Source organism: Pleurodeles waltl, chromosome 5, assembly GCF_031143425.1.
Source record: "Pleurodeles waltl isolate 20211129_DDA chromosome 5, aPleWal1.hap1.20221129, whole genome shotgun sequence".
Classification (NCBI taxonomy): Eukaryota; Metazoa; Chordata; class Amphibia; order Caudata; family Salamandridae; genus Pleurodeles; species Pleurodeles waltl.
Window position 1 is genome coordinate 764,598,818 of NC_090444.1, and position 13,847 is coordinate 764,612,664.

Consider the following 13,847-nt stretch of genomic DNA (forward strand, 5'->3'; position numbering starts at 1 on the left):
TTGATGTGAAGGGATTGTTCCCATTCTGACCATCTGCCCCCCGTCACTAGGGAGTTGCAGCGAGCTCCCCAACCCCATCTGCTGGCATCGGATTCGATCACTACTTCCGGGCGAGAGCCGAAAATCGCTCTGCCATTCCATGCCTCCATGTGATGAAGCCACCATTGAATTTCCGATCTTACTTCGGAAGTCAGTGGTATTAGTTCTGAGTAACTCAGACCCTGTTGTAAGTGTCTGATCTTGAGCCTTTGAAGTGCTCGATAATGTAGGGGTGCAGGAAAAATCGCCTGAATAGATTAAGCTAATAAGCCCACTATCCTGGCTATGGTCCTCAATGATACGGTCTGGTATGTCAGTACTGACCTCAATTCCCTTTTGATGTTGCGTATCTTCTGAGAGGGAAGAAGAAGTTGGCATAAAGTGGAATTTATCTGGAAACCCAGAAACTCTACTATCTGAGAAGGTTTCAACAATGACTTCTGTACATTGATCAGGAAACCTAAATCTTGTAGGAGACTGATGGTCCAATCCAAGTGTGAGATTAGGACTTGAGGTGACTGAGCCATCAGCAGAATATCGTCCAGATATATAATCAATCTGACTCCTTTGGTTCTGAGATATTCCATCACTGGTCTCAGTAACTTCGTGAAGCACCAAGGGGCTGACGATAGGCCGAATGGGAGTGCTAGGAATTCTAGACATTGATCCTTCCATAGAAATTGTAGAAACCTCCGGTGTGGAGGAAATATTGGAATTGATAGGCATCTTTTAGATCCAGACGCACCATCCAATCCCCTTCTAACAGGATGTCTCTTAACATGTGAATACCCTCCATCTTGAAATGCCTGTACAGGATCTAATGGTTGAAATCCTTTAGGTTCATGCTAGACGGTGACCTCCTCCCTTTTTGTCAACAACAAAAATAGGGCTGAGGAAACCGAAAGGATGAGGGGAAGCAAATTGTACGGCTCCTTTGTCTAAGAGAGCTTGTTCTTCTTTGTCTATAAAATCTTGATTTGTTTGGGAAAAACACATTTGTAAGGGGGGAGAGAGTTGTTTGGGGTACTGACAAACTCTAGACGAAATCCTTCTACTGTTTGAAGAATCCACGGATCTCTGGATATCCGTTGCCAATTTATTAAACAAGATGCAATTCTGCCCCCAAGTTTGACCTGAGAAAAATGAATAATGCTCACCAGAGAAACTTGAGTCTTGGATGGCTCCTTGTTATCCCCTGCGGTGACCTCTGCGGAAGCAGGAACAACCCCCTCTGTGTCTTGTGGGGTAGAAGGTGGAATCCTGATCTCCGTACCAACTACCTCTGCCTCTAGGATAGTAGTTTTGGGGACTGTTAAAGGAGCTACGGCCGGGCATACGTCCTCCGAAATGACCGGCCCTGCCAAAAAGGCCTCGTTTGAAAACCTTCTTGAGTGACATTTGCGCTTTGTCAAGGGAAGAGAAGGTGGAGCAGAACTTGGCTAAGTCCTTGATGAATGAGGATCCAAAGAGTAGTCGTTCAGCCGAAGTTCCAGCCTCTGAGGACGCAAGATCCGATAACTTGGGATCAATGCGCATAAGTACTGATTTCCTTTGTTCTGCTGAAATGGCACAGTTAGAATTTCCTAATAGACAAACAGCCCTTTGTGCCCACCCGATAAGGATATCGGTGTCCACCGGGGTACCAGAATCCTTGGCTACATATGCCAGTTCGAGGATCTTAGTTAAGGGACCGGAAAGGTCCAGTAGTTTGTCCTGGCAGCTACGCCATGAACGGTCTAAACCTTTTTTAGGATCTTTAGCGAACTTCTTCATAAAAGTGACCATGGTGGGGTCTATCTCTGGGGTCTCAGAAACTTTACCCTCCAGGTCAGGTCTGGGGCATTCCGCTTTCAGACGTGATCTAACCTCTTTATCAAAACTCTTACGCAAGTTGGTTTGGACATACTGTGCTACTTCGGGAGGAGGGAGCCAATTAGAAGATCTGGGGTGAATAATTTCTGTAAGATCAAAATCCAGGACTTGGGACGGAGGGGGCATTTTCTTACTTTTCTTACTCGGAACCGGAACATCAGAGTCGTCTGAGGAGGAGGTTTTATCAGAGGAGGAAGTATAAATGGGAGTTCCTTTTTTCGAACTATAATTATGTTCACCGCTGCGTTTTTTCCGCCGTTTCTCAAAAGCATCCGCGTGGATAGCGCTGACCTCTGCACCGGGTTCCAGATTTTTTGCTTTGTCTTTTACCTTTTTAGGCTCTTGCTGTCCCTGAGACCAAACTTGTGATCGAGCGATATCAAATATTTGCCCAGAAAATGGGCCTAGAGCTCTCACTAGAGCATCATTGACTGACTGTTGGACCCTGGTATCAAGGGCTTCCACCAGATCAACTTCAAGTTGATTGCCCAGCTCCTCTGGGTAGTATTCAGTTTCTTGTTCTTCCCATTGAAACATGATGCAAGGTAGCAGTAATATCTTATGAGGAAAAGTATGTTCAATCTGTTTAAATGAAGATACCAAGTGGGGGAGTGCAAAAACCCCAAGTTCAGGTCAGGAAACAATCCAACGAGCCCTTGATTTAAAGTGTGGAGGGAGCAACCTGAAGGGCACTCTAGGCAATAACCTGTTATATATTTTACAACCCAGTCAGTTTTCAGCCTGCTGGGCGTCAGGGAGCAATTTGTCACCGCAAACAACACACTCAAGCCGATCGATTTCTAAAACGAAAGGAAATCGGCTTGAATGCGTGCGCGCGCTAAAAATAGAAAAATAAAAGACTGCGCGAGGGCAGCCCAGCTCCCGCTCCACAAGAAAAACGGGCTTCAAAAATTGGCAAAACGCCAATAATTCGAAGCGCGAGAGCGCTAAAACTAATAACAATAAAAGCACGCTGAATCGCGACGCTTAACTAACATTAATACACATAAAATAGCATTCAAATCACATCGATATGTCGGAGAGAAAATAAACATGTACTTATCTGCTGCGAAGCAGCAAAGAAAGAGGAAGTGACTTCATAGGTCAAAGGACTTATAGCTAAGGACATGGACGGTGATTGGACCATGTGACAGGATATTGGGTGTCCTGGGTATTGTAGTTTTTTCTGTTACTTGTATTTCATTGGCTGCTGTTTAAGTCAGTAAAGAAAGAGAAAGCATAATCGGAGCCTCCGGTCCTGACATAGAATTCTGGTCACCCTACGTTTTCTGCTTCTCTTCTCGCTTTGCATCACCTGCCACCAATGACCAGATTAAACACTGCTGACAACCTATAGAGTAATCAACGGGCAGCCATTTTAGAGTCTAAGAAGTAATGAATAGACGCATACCTCTCAATTCATACACCATAGGGTGGGTGTCACTCGCCCTGGGATCTCACACCCACCCTCCCATCAGCGTCTCTCCTTCCTGGGCCACCTCCCTCCTGTATTCAGCAATGTGAATATGCACTGTCATTGAACAGAGCGCACTGGCCAGACTGCTCTCCAACTTCACTACAGCCAGAGGAAACAGGGGCACACGAAGGCCTCGCATCAACATAACGCTGATTTGAAAAAATGTGACCTCACTAGACATCATGTTTATTCTGAGTTTCAAATACATTTGTATTTTTTCGATTTATAAAATCTGGAGTCTCTTGATACGGTGAGGGTTGTTCTGAACGATTGAGGCTGAAAAGCTGTCTGACGACATTTATGTGAAACCCTTACAGCCAAAATTCCATATAGAATAGGGTCCGACTAGATATGCTGTAGGTCCGGAGTTACCATAAAGATTACCAACAGTGATGGTTTGGTGCTGTGGCGACTGCACGCAGGGAACAGTAAACCAAAGACTTCCGGTCCAAAGATATGCTGACAAACACCGAAAACTGCAAAAATCTCTAGCTTATTTCTGCTATCGTGTTACAGAAAGGCCCAGCGGTCCAACAGAAGGGAAACAATTATACGAACATACATTAAACAGCCCTGGAAAAATACTGTACCATCGAGAAAGGATAAGGGAAAATGCTAGTGGAAAAATCACTCAGAGTTAAAAGGGAAACTATATTTTTCCGCTACTAAATGGCTTAATCAGGAGGTTTCCTGTCGATAACATTCCAGATTTCGTTGGCACACCAGTGGCCTGGATGGGAGTGATGTCTGCATTGGCTATATTATTATTATTTATATTTAACCTCGCTTTGCTGTTGCTCTTTTTTAACACAACTGTCAGCGCTTTAACAGTTACATTACCTCATACAGGGTCTCTTGGACTCCACTGACAGGAGCCACTTTCCCACAGAGCAATTGGGTCAGGAAAATCCATTAAAATTCTTCGAGGTTGAAGTATTGCCATCTGCCCTCCTATAACCAAAGAACAATCTGCAGTGGGGTATGATCTCTCTCTCTCTCTCCCCCCCTCGCTCTCTCTCTCCTCTCACGTGCACACATACAATCTGTTTATCTCTCTTTGGGCCAGATTTACAAGGCACTAGCGCCTCTTAGTGCTACACTAGCGCCACTTTATTTACGCTAATGTGGCGTTAAGGAGGCCATTCTCCTTTGCCATATTTACAAAGCGGCGCAATGCCTGAACTGTGCGCCCCTCGCACCACAGTAAGCCTGCGCCAAGAATAATGTATTTCAGGGGGGGGTGTTCCCCCATAGGAAGGCCCGTAAAAATGGTGCAGTGAAATTTATACTTCACTGCGCTGTTTTAAGCATAATTTTTAACGCATGCGCAGAGCAGGTGCTAAAATGACATGCCCATTACTTTCAATTCACAATTTACGGTGCTAGTCCGGTAAAGTACCACAATAGAGTCATACATTTTGACGCTACTGTCCTAACATGCGCCATGGTGCGCCGTATTGTAATTACGGCGTTCCCATGGTGGAGTTAGGGGGGCGTCAGGTGGTGCAAGAAAAGTGGCGCATCACAGCTGATGCACCACTCTCTTGTAAATCTGACCCTTTGTCTTTTTCTCTCACTCGCTCGCTCTCACGTACACACACCCACTTGTTTATCTCTTCATGAGCTAATATTCTCTTGGGGAAGGAAATGCCTAGCCCAGGACTTCAAACCCTTGTGCTCTTATGACAGACTTGAGTCCGTCATTCAGACTGAGAGAGAAGCCCTACCAGCAGCACACATCTGGAGGCTTCTGATACCTGTTCTGAATATGGATTTGCACATAAAGTCTGTGTAGAAATAATAATGCCTAATGAAGAAAATGTATACATATCTAGCTATGTGTATGTAACTATTTCTCTGGTTATATCTATGAAAATATATATATTTATAAGATACATAATGAGTAACTGTAACATGGTCCATTACTGCCATGGAGGGGTTCTGGTGACATCATAAATCAAAAAGCTGAAGAATGTGTGGTGTGTAAATGTCAGAAGAACTCCAAGATAGCAATATAGCAGCATATTAGACATTGCCCTTTATGTATATTTTATATTGCTAGATTATTTTGGGAGTAGTTAGCTTGAAAATTCTATTTCCTTTAATGTGCATCTAACAGTAAGCATTATCACAAATTAGAATGTTCGTCTTTTGTTTACCTGACTTGAGTAAATTGTTGCTAAAACAGCAATTTACACATATATACCAGAGAATGGTCTGCTTCTCGGCGCTTTATATAATACGTGATGACGCGAGTGTACTCGCTTTATCGACTTTGGAAGCGTGCGACGCTTAAGAGGGATTCGTTCGTAAGACCTGGAGGTTTTACGCAGGTCTGTGCATCGTGTCATCAGCTCACTGAACTCTTCATCTAATATAAAGCAGGCTTGAAGAGCTCTTCGAGTAGGGAAAAAACACAACAGATCCATTTTCCATCCACGTTTGTGTTAATGTAAAGACCAAAAAGGTGAGCTCGGATATGTAGAACTAGTAAAACCGCTGGATGAGTAAATGGAGTGACAAGTGTCCGACAGGTCAAGGTTTTCAATTGGACACGACCTCCAGATTTCATCTTTGGATGATGATAAAATGAGACTGTTTATATAATTAGTAAAAATACAAATTGCTATATTTTACACCGGATCGCTGTGAACATATTTTTTTCAACAGTCGATTGGTGCTTAATAGTGGAAAATAGTCCACCTCTAGCCGGTAATGTACCAACTGTAATAAGTGCAGTCACCCATGCTTTTTAACTTTCTGATATATTTTTTTACCGAGAGACAACATACAATGACTCTCCCTCCACTAGGAGCTGAGGGTGTGCGTTCCATGGTCCAGGCCAGACAGTGTTGTAATAAATACATAAATTATACACACCCTCTCGCGTCCACTCTCTGCACAACACTTCTAAACGACTGTTTAAAAACATTAGTTCATGAATGTTGAGAAAGGAAAAGAGGGATGCCTTGTGATCATAGAAAACATAACGAAATTCCCTGCAAAATGTTTATAAAAAATTTAATTAATTCCCTGTAAAAGCTTCAAGTAGAGGTTTAAAGATAACAATTTGAAATGAAAAGAAACTATAATTCACTATTTGGGGCTACAACCTTAATTTTTCCTCTGCCCGGCAATGACTGACTAGCTGACATAGGTGTTCCTTCCTTCACAAAAACAATCTCCCCCTCAACACAGTCATCCTTGCACTACGGTGCAAGGGTGGCCCACTACAGTGAAAGGGCTCCTGCACTGGCGCACGGCAGCAAATTTAGCACCCACACAAATGGGAACACAGGGGTGTGCCGTATTCAAGTAAATACGGCACATCCCTGCATTTTGAAATTGACGTGCACGACACTGCCAAATTTGGCCCAGCGCCGTGCTCTGCCATTTCCCATTAAATCTGGCCCTTAGTGTACTGAAGACTGAGAATGGAGGCCAAACTTCTCAGAATATTTGGAGAAGTTTTCTTACAAACTGACAGGAACTATGGCAATACATGCACCAGTGAAGAGAATATCCTCCCCGGGAAAAGCAGTTTGTTCTACAGCATGCACTACACAAATTTACTCACTCACTCGGGTTTCCAGACATCTCAGGCTGGCGTCGTTCATGTGCAGCACAATCAAACGTGAAATGAACAACAGCAACTGTGGCAAAAAGAGTCTTTAGCAAAAAATAAATAAATAAATAACAAAAAAAAAGAAAGTAAGGGATACACCTAAGTAGAACCGCAATGATTATTATTTTTTGTACAAGAAATTCATTAACCATAAAGCAACAAACGTAAAAAACTCTTAAAACGTCAAATCATGGTGATATGTTCCCAGTTCTGTACAGTAATCTGAGGAATCCAAGCTCTCGTTTAGTTCCACCTAACTACGGAATCAAGGTACATAATGACAGGTTACATAAAGTGAAAACATTTTATTCACTACCAATTTTCCATTTTTTTAATGTCTAAGAAATGCCCCGTAGGTTTAACACTATAACTCACCTCTAGAATGCGGCTGTTGGTATACTTTTCATTGAGCAATTCTCATTTTCAGCTGGTTAATAGAGACAGGAATTCTCAAATCTCAAAATCAGAACGTATTGTAAATGTGTATGAGGATTCCTTCCAAACGCCCTGTCAGATGGAAAATAAAATGAAATAACGTATGCAATTACTACTGGATAAACTTTATATTATCACTTCAACCACAGAACCAGCTGTCTCCAAGTTTCCGTTGACAATGCAATCCTATGGCTAGATGATGCTTACCAGATGTTAGGATAACTCTCTAAATGTATTCTGCTCATTTTAATTAATTTTACGTAACTTTGTTTTGTGTGATAATTTGAAAATCTGTCCAGGTTCATGGCCCCGTGGGCTTTTACCAGAGTTCCCTCCCACACATAAGTCGAACAACTTTGGTGTGTTCGTTTCCAACACCCACATAGTGACTGAAATGTTAAAAGCAAAGGACAGGAAATGTGTCTCTTACAGGAATTTCTTTTGTGTGAGAAGAAGGAAATGTGTCTCTTACCGGAAGTTCTTTTGTGTGAGAAGAGGGAAATGTGTCTCTTACAGGAGTTTCTTTAGAGTGAGAAGTGATGTTGCCATCTCACTAAAATGAGAGCTTGATGAGACGTTCTCCTAAAATACCTTAGGAAACCCATAATAGCTTGTAGTGAGATTTTAGTCGTACCTTCTCCACACAAGCTCCCAAAATGAAAAGGACTGGTGAAAGCATCCTTGCCGCCCTAGTTTATATTACGCTGTCCGGCCACTTTACCTGAAAGTAAGCTCACATGTTCTTGTTGTGCAGCTACTCTGTCCAAGATACTAGCCCCATTTTGGGTTTAATCTTATATTTAGTTAGGGTTCCAGATTAATGATAACATATGCTACATCCCCCAATGTTTTCAATATTCATTACATTTCTTTTAGCTTTGCTGTAGTCTTTCTACAGTTGCCAGCACATGCATACATATTTTACGTTTTGTTTATGGGTAGTTCCAAACGAGCTGGTGTTCAGTGGATACTCCTTTCAAAACATTCAAATGCGCAAATTGCACTATCATTGAAAACATAAATCATGAAACAGAATTATTTTGTAAACATACTTATAAATTAACATATACGAATTCCCATATCACATTAAATAAACTTGAGAGTTGTGACAGTTTCAAATGTTCAATGCACAACATTCAATGTGTGTGAATTAATAACACCCCGTTTATTCTTCAGGGCTGGAGTAAAGCATCAAAATGTTCCAACTTATTGTGTACGTCCAAGGTGGCCCTTCAGACGTACAATCGGTAACAGCAACAGACTGCAGTATTAATACATGCGAATTAGATACAGTAACCCACCAAAAACTCAGACACTTCACCCTGACGGGAACAGACGCTGTTTAATTTCTCATTTAGTGTTCCAATAAGTGACAATTAGTGCAATTATTGTTAGTGAGAAATTAATTTTGGGAGTCTGGACGTGTTACCTCCAAATCGAACCCCGAAAGGCTCCCCAAAACTACCCAGCCAGCATTTCCAATTTATTCCACTAAGCTTCAAGGAATAAAATAAATCTTCTTATTATCTGAGCTAATTGTCACATCACCAGAGTCCCTGGCAGGTTGTCCATTGTGTTATTCAACAAAATATGGCAGGGCTATCCCTCTCGTGTCACTGAAAGCAGAGTTACCCCTCACCTAGAGCAGTCAGAGAGCTAGCTCCCATTGGGTAAAGAGAGCAGAGCCAGGCCTTGCTCCAGTGATGGATACGAGGCTCTCTGACTGGTTATCTGCTGATCCGCCAGTCTGTCTGTCTAGCATTGCTACTAGTGGAATACTGTCCTTCTAACTTTCTAAACTTAATGAAGAGACCCTTACTTGTTAAACAATTTCACAATCTCAATATAATCCATTATATATACTTGCGTCGGATACATACATTACTTTGAACCACCTTTCCTTGTGCGCCAAGTTTAATAACAACTTTTAAACAGAAAAAAAAAGTTTTACTAAATGTGTCAGTCAAGCGTGTCTGCATGTCTGATTATGTCGGACAATTCATTTATCCTATAGCTCCCATAATGCACTGCCATAGCAGAGGTCTATAAATCTGAACTATCCCTTCCCGCTGAACAACAATCTGCAAAAATGATATGTTGCGTCTATTGTAACCAGCTAACCAGTGAAATAAAATTAATATGGATTGGCTGGGTTGTATCTCCTTTAAGCCTGAACTATGCCTTTGGTATTGTATTATGTGTGGGGATGTGCTAAGTTTTATTGTACTAGCAAAATATAATGTACAACCCAATTGTTGGCATATCTGTACAGTGTCGGCTGGTGACATTTGAAAGTGGTGGGGCGTACAAGTTCACATGAGTCGGGCTCACTCGCTGTGGCGAGTGAGCACAGCGAGTGAGTCCGACTGTCATAAAGGGGATTGGGTGGGGGTAGGTTCTACCCCCAAGAAAATTTTGAAAAAAAGAGTGGGCAAAGTTGCATTTTCAAGCAAATTTGAGAAACGTTTTACAGTTTGTCCAGGGTTAATACGGTTTCCAGTCTGTGCATTTTTCCGTTGACCACTAACAAATGTTTTCCCCTGGACCATGCTGATGGCATGCACAACTGGGCTCAGTAATAAACTGCTATTTGGAAGAATCTGCCTCTTGAAATTGGCTGCAGGTGCTTACTTGCAAGGATGTTTCCTTAAAAAAACCAGACAAGGCCGCAGACCTTCTCCATCTATGCACACAGGATATGGGATAGCATCCTTCTTTCCATCAGGACCGCCCCAAGGCTGATACAATTCAGGAAAGAGTTGAGGACTCATCTCTTTAAAAAACACGACATCACAATGCATTAACCAATCACTGCACAGTCAGTCAGTCATTTTCTTTGAGCCTGCACAGCACTCCTCTGTCTTTTGATTCGGTTTGTACTATAGAAAACCATGTACATACATACAGTGGCATTCTAGAAATGAAATTGTATGTCTCATGATCAATATTATTAGGGAACTTCAATATCAAACTAAACAAACTGAACTGAATTTGTTTATTAAAACACTTCCAACCCCAAACTTCCTCACTTTGGAGTGAAACCTTTCACCCGTATGTTATGTTCGGAAGTAGGGATGTTAACACACCAAACTTACTGTAAGAATAACCCAAAGGTTACAAAAATTTCTACAGCACAAATGCTAGCTCTCTAACCTCTGGTCATAACCAGTAACGTTTAATTTACAGACATAATTCTGTGGCAGGCAGATTCGTCATTAACTCTTAGAGCCATTTTAGGATTGTTTCCTACAGGCTAGGCACTTATCTATACAGGAAACACATTAACACACTGAGCTAAATTACTGGAATTGGAACTAATAACCTCCAGATTACACCCAAAATTCTGGAACAGACACAATAATAAAACATTTGTTATTGGGATTGCAACCTGGACCTGCAGACCACACACAGATCTCTGCAGCAAGTGCATTAGCTAAGTGAGCGATCGTACTTGCATGGAAACCTTGATCTGTGAGCTACACTACCATTTCTCTGAGAGACACATCAACAGCTTGGGATGTTGCCCCAAAACACAGCTGGTGACTCAGGTTACACAGATCTTTGCAGAGTGTACTGACATTTTAACAAATAAACCAGGATGCAGACTGCAGGACTTCTGCAGGATGCAGGCTGAATGCGGGGTACAGGGAGCTGCAGGATCCTGTGGAACATAGGCACGGCTGTCCTGAAGACGTGAGTGGGAATGGACCCCACCCAGGGCCGAGCTCCTCTTCCTCTGCTAGCTACCCAGGACTGCACTCACCTGCCTAACTTCCAGCCTGCTTAGGGGGTAGGGCAAAGCAGGGCCTGGGTAAGGGAGCAGGGCGAGCAAGGACGAGCAAGGGCGAGCAAGGGCTGCAGGTAGGGGACACATCTGCTATTGGGCTCATTGAGCCTTGGGTTACTCGTGAGATCGATGAAGCTGGGCACCAATGCCACCAACATGGGTAATAGTGAAAACTCTTATTACTGAGCTCAGATTGGGGATTGAGAGATCCTACCTTATTTAATATCAACAAAACATACTCGGCTAATCACAATTCTATTACTTTTTCATGTCTCCTCAACCTTTGTTGGAAGTGCTATTCATCATACCACCAGCCACACTCTACATAATCATTAGCTGGAGGCCAGCAAAATAACAGAAAATGCATCTGCATCAGGCAGCCACACTACACCCTCCTCGCATACTAATATTTTCCACTACACTGCTGCACTTACCTTAGGCATCTTCAGCTGGACAGTTGCTGTGTAACTCGGCACGCTCAGCTGCACAGGACAAACCTGGGCTGATGCCTCGAAGGCAGGTAGAGATGCATCCAGAAGAACACATGCCCTAGCTACTGATGGGAGAATGCTGCTGCTTCGAGAGCAGCAACTGAGACAATGAGCTGTCAGAGAAGGCCGGTTGCCACCCTGTGCTAACACGAAGATAGTTCAGTGGTTTGAACACCAGCTGCAGAGATATCTGTGTGCTTCTCTGTAGCTCACAACTTTGTATCCTAGCAGCCAGACCCACACTCTTCACCTACAGTGAGACAGTTTACCTTTCTCTTCCCTTGCAGTGCCCTGTGACTGCCTAGCAGCATCTCTCAGCCAATCCAGGCACTGCTACCATTGTACACAGCATGAGAGCAGGACCCGGATTGGCTTGAGTGGGCAAACTCACCGCTTATTAGGAGACTGAGGGTCTGCGGTTTTGAGCAACTCCCACTCACTAATGTGGAGGTGGAGAAAGGCCTCTTGTGTGCATGTCGGGCTGGCTGGAGAAAGGCATCCATCCAATTTGACATGCGCACTTTGTGGCCTATGTGCCGCACAGTTGCTGCTATCCATGTGTGTCTATCAAATTTAAGCCCCAACCCTTTCAGAGCCACAGCAGCACCTGCGGCTGAAGGCTGACTCATGTTAAGTGGAGTAAAACTCCTGAGTATGAACTTACTGGCAATACTATGTAGTGTATATTCAGATGCAATATGAGGGGATGCAGGGAAGCCAAAATATCAATGGGTAAATGTCCCACCACCCTAAGGCAGAAACCGCCTCTGTTACTGTAGCTGGAAGAGTTTCCTGCTTTTACTGTGTTTACACCCTGACTTAGTTTTTCCCTGAAACACTCCATATTTCCTCACAGGCTGTAGCCATGCTGAAAATGTATGTGCCCTATTGTTACAATTTACCTTTAAAACTTTTTTCTACCCAACTTTAAAATTGGAAGGATGCCAGAATGTTTTATGTTTGCAACAATTTAATAGTGAGTGAAAGCCATGATTTTAACAAGAAAAACATGTAAAAGGCTTTTCTAAATAGAGATAGTAACTTAAGAATATGCAAGAATTACAGGAAGTTATTGAGTGAAATACATTGTTCTGGTGGTATATTATCCAGTCCTTCATTCATAAAACAATAAGTGCCATGAGCATCGTCAAGAAGAAACCACAGCTTGGGCCACCCATTGCCCCTGCCAGTACTGTCAATGACGGTACCAATACAACTACTAACCATCACACTCCTACAAGTGTAAAAATACAGACTGTTCAAGACCCCTACATTTTTAAGAATGACTGGGATGGCAGGTATTAGTCATGTTTAATATATATTGCGTTAGTAAACCACTATTTATTGTGCTCATCTCTAAATCAGACAAACAGAGCCCCATGTGGCAGACTATCACAAGTGCTCGTGTTGAAAAATGAGTGGGGGTGCAGAGCGCCAGAACTCACCAGCTCAAATTAAGCACTGCTTCATTCTCCTGACAAAGTGCCAAGAGGGTATTTATACATATCCAGACACTCAAGGCAGACAACATGATGACTATGTCCTTTGTGTTGCCAGTTGTAAACTCTCGAATTAATTATTCAAAGATCTGTATTTACAGCGCATTACACGCTGATGAAATCCACTTAAAAAGAGAAAATTCATTTCAGTTGCAGTACCTTTCACATGTGCAGTATAGCGTCAAAATATCTTAAGTTAGTACATCACTCACAATGCAGAGCTATAAAGAGCGAAAAACCCGGTTTAAGTCAGCCCATCCATTAAACCCTGTCTAGCAGGCAAAGAACGTGAAAACGCAGCGAGAGTGGAGAATCTGTGCCAGACTAGGGAGCTCGATTGCATGCACAGTAAAGTAATACCATGGTGCCATGCGCAGGTGCTGAGTTGAGCTGAGTGCCTGCTTTTAGACACTCCAACCTTGTAAAGTACATTTACTTAACTCATAAATTACGTGAGTTAATGCATGAGGAGTTGTTGTGTTTTGCTGTTTCCAAGTTGGGCTTTCTGAAGCTCATGCACGTACGGTAAACTCTGCATTGTGGTCCTGACAAAGATGAGTCAGAACTAATGTTTATGTGGGTTTCTTGATGGTCTGGTAACAGGAACCTACAAACGGTATGC

The 13,847-nt window shown here is 42.7% G+C and overlaps 1 protein-coding gene across 1 annotated transcript in view; it reads right to left on the minus strand.

Annotated features, from left to right (window-relative positions):
• Positions 1-13,847, minus strand: part of RIN2 (Ras and Rab interactor 2) — a 708,247-nt gene that overhangs the window by 352,121 nt on the left and 342,279 nt on the right. Inside the window, exon 5 of the mRNA XM_069234726.1 lies at positions 7,389-7,520. The gene's annotated coding sequence lies outside the window, so the exon portion shown is untranslated. The remainder of the gene's footprint in view (positions 1-7,388; positions 7,521-13,847) is intronic.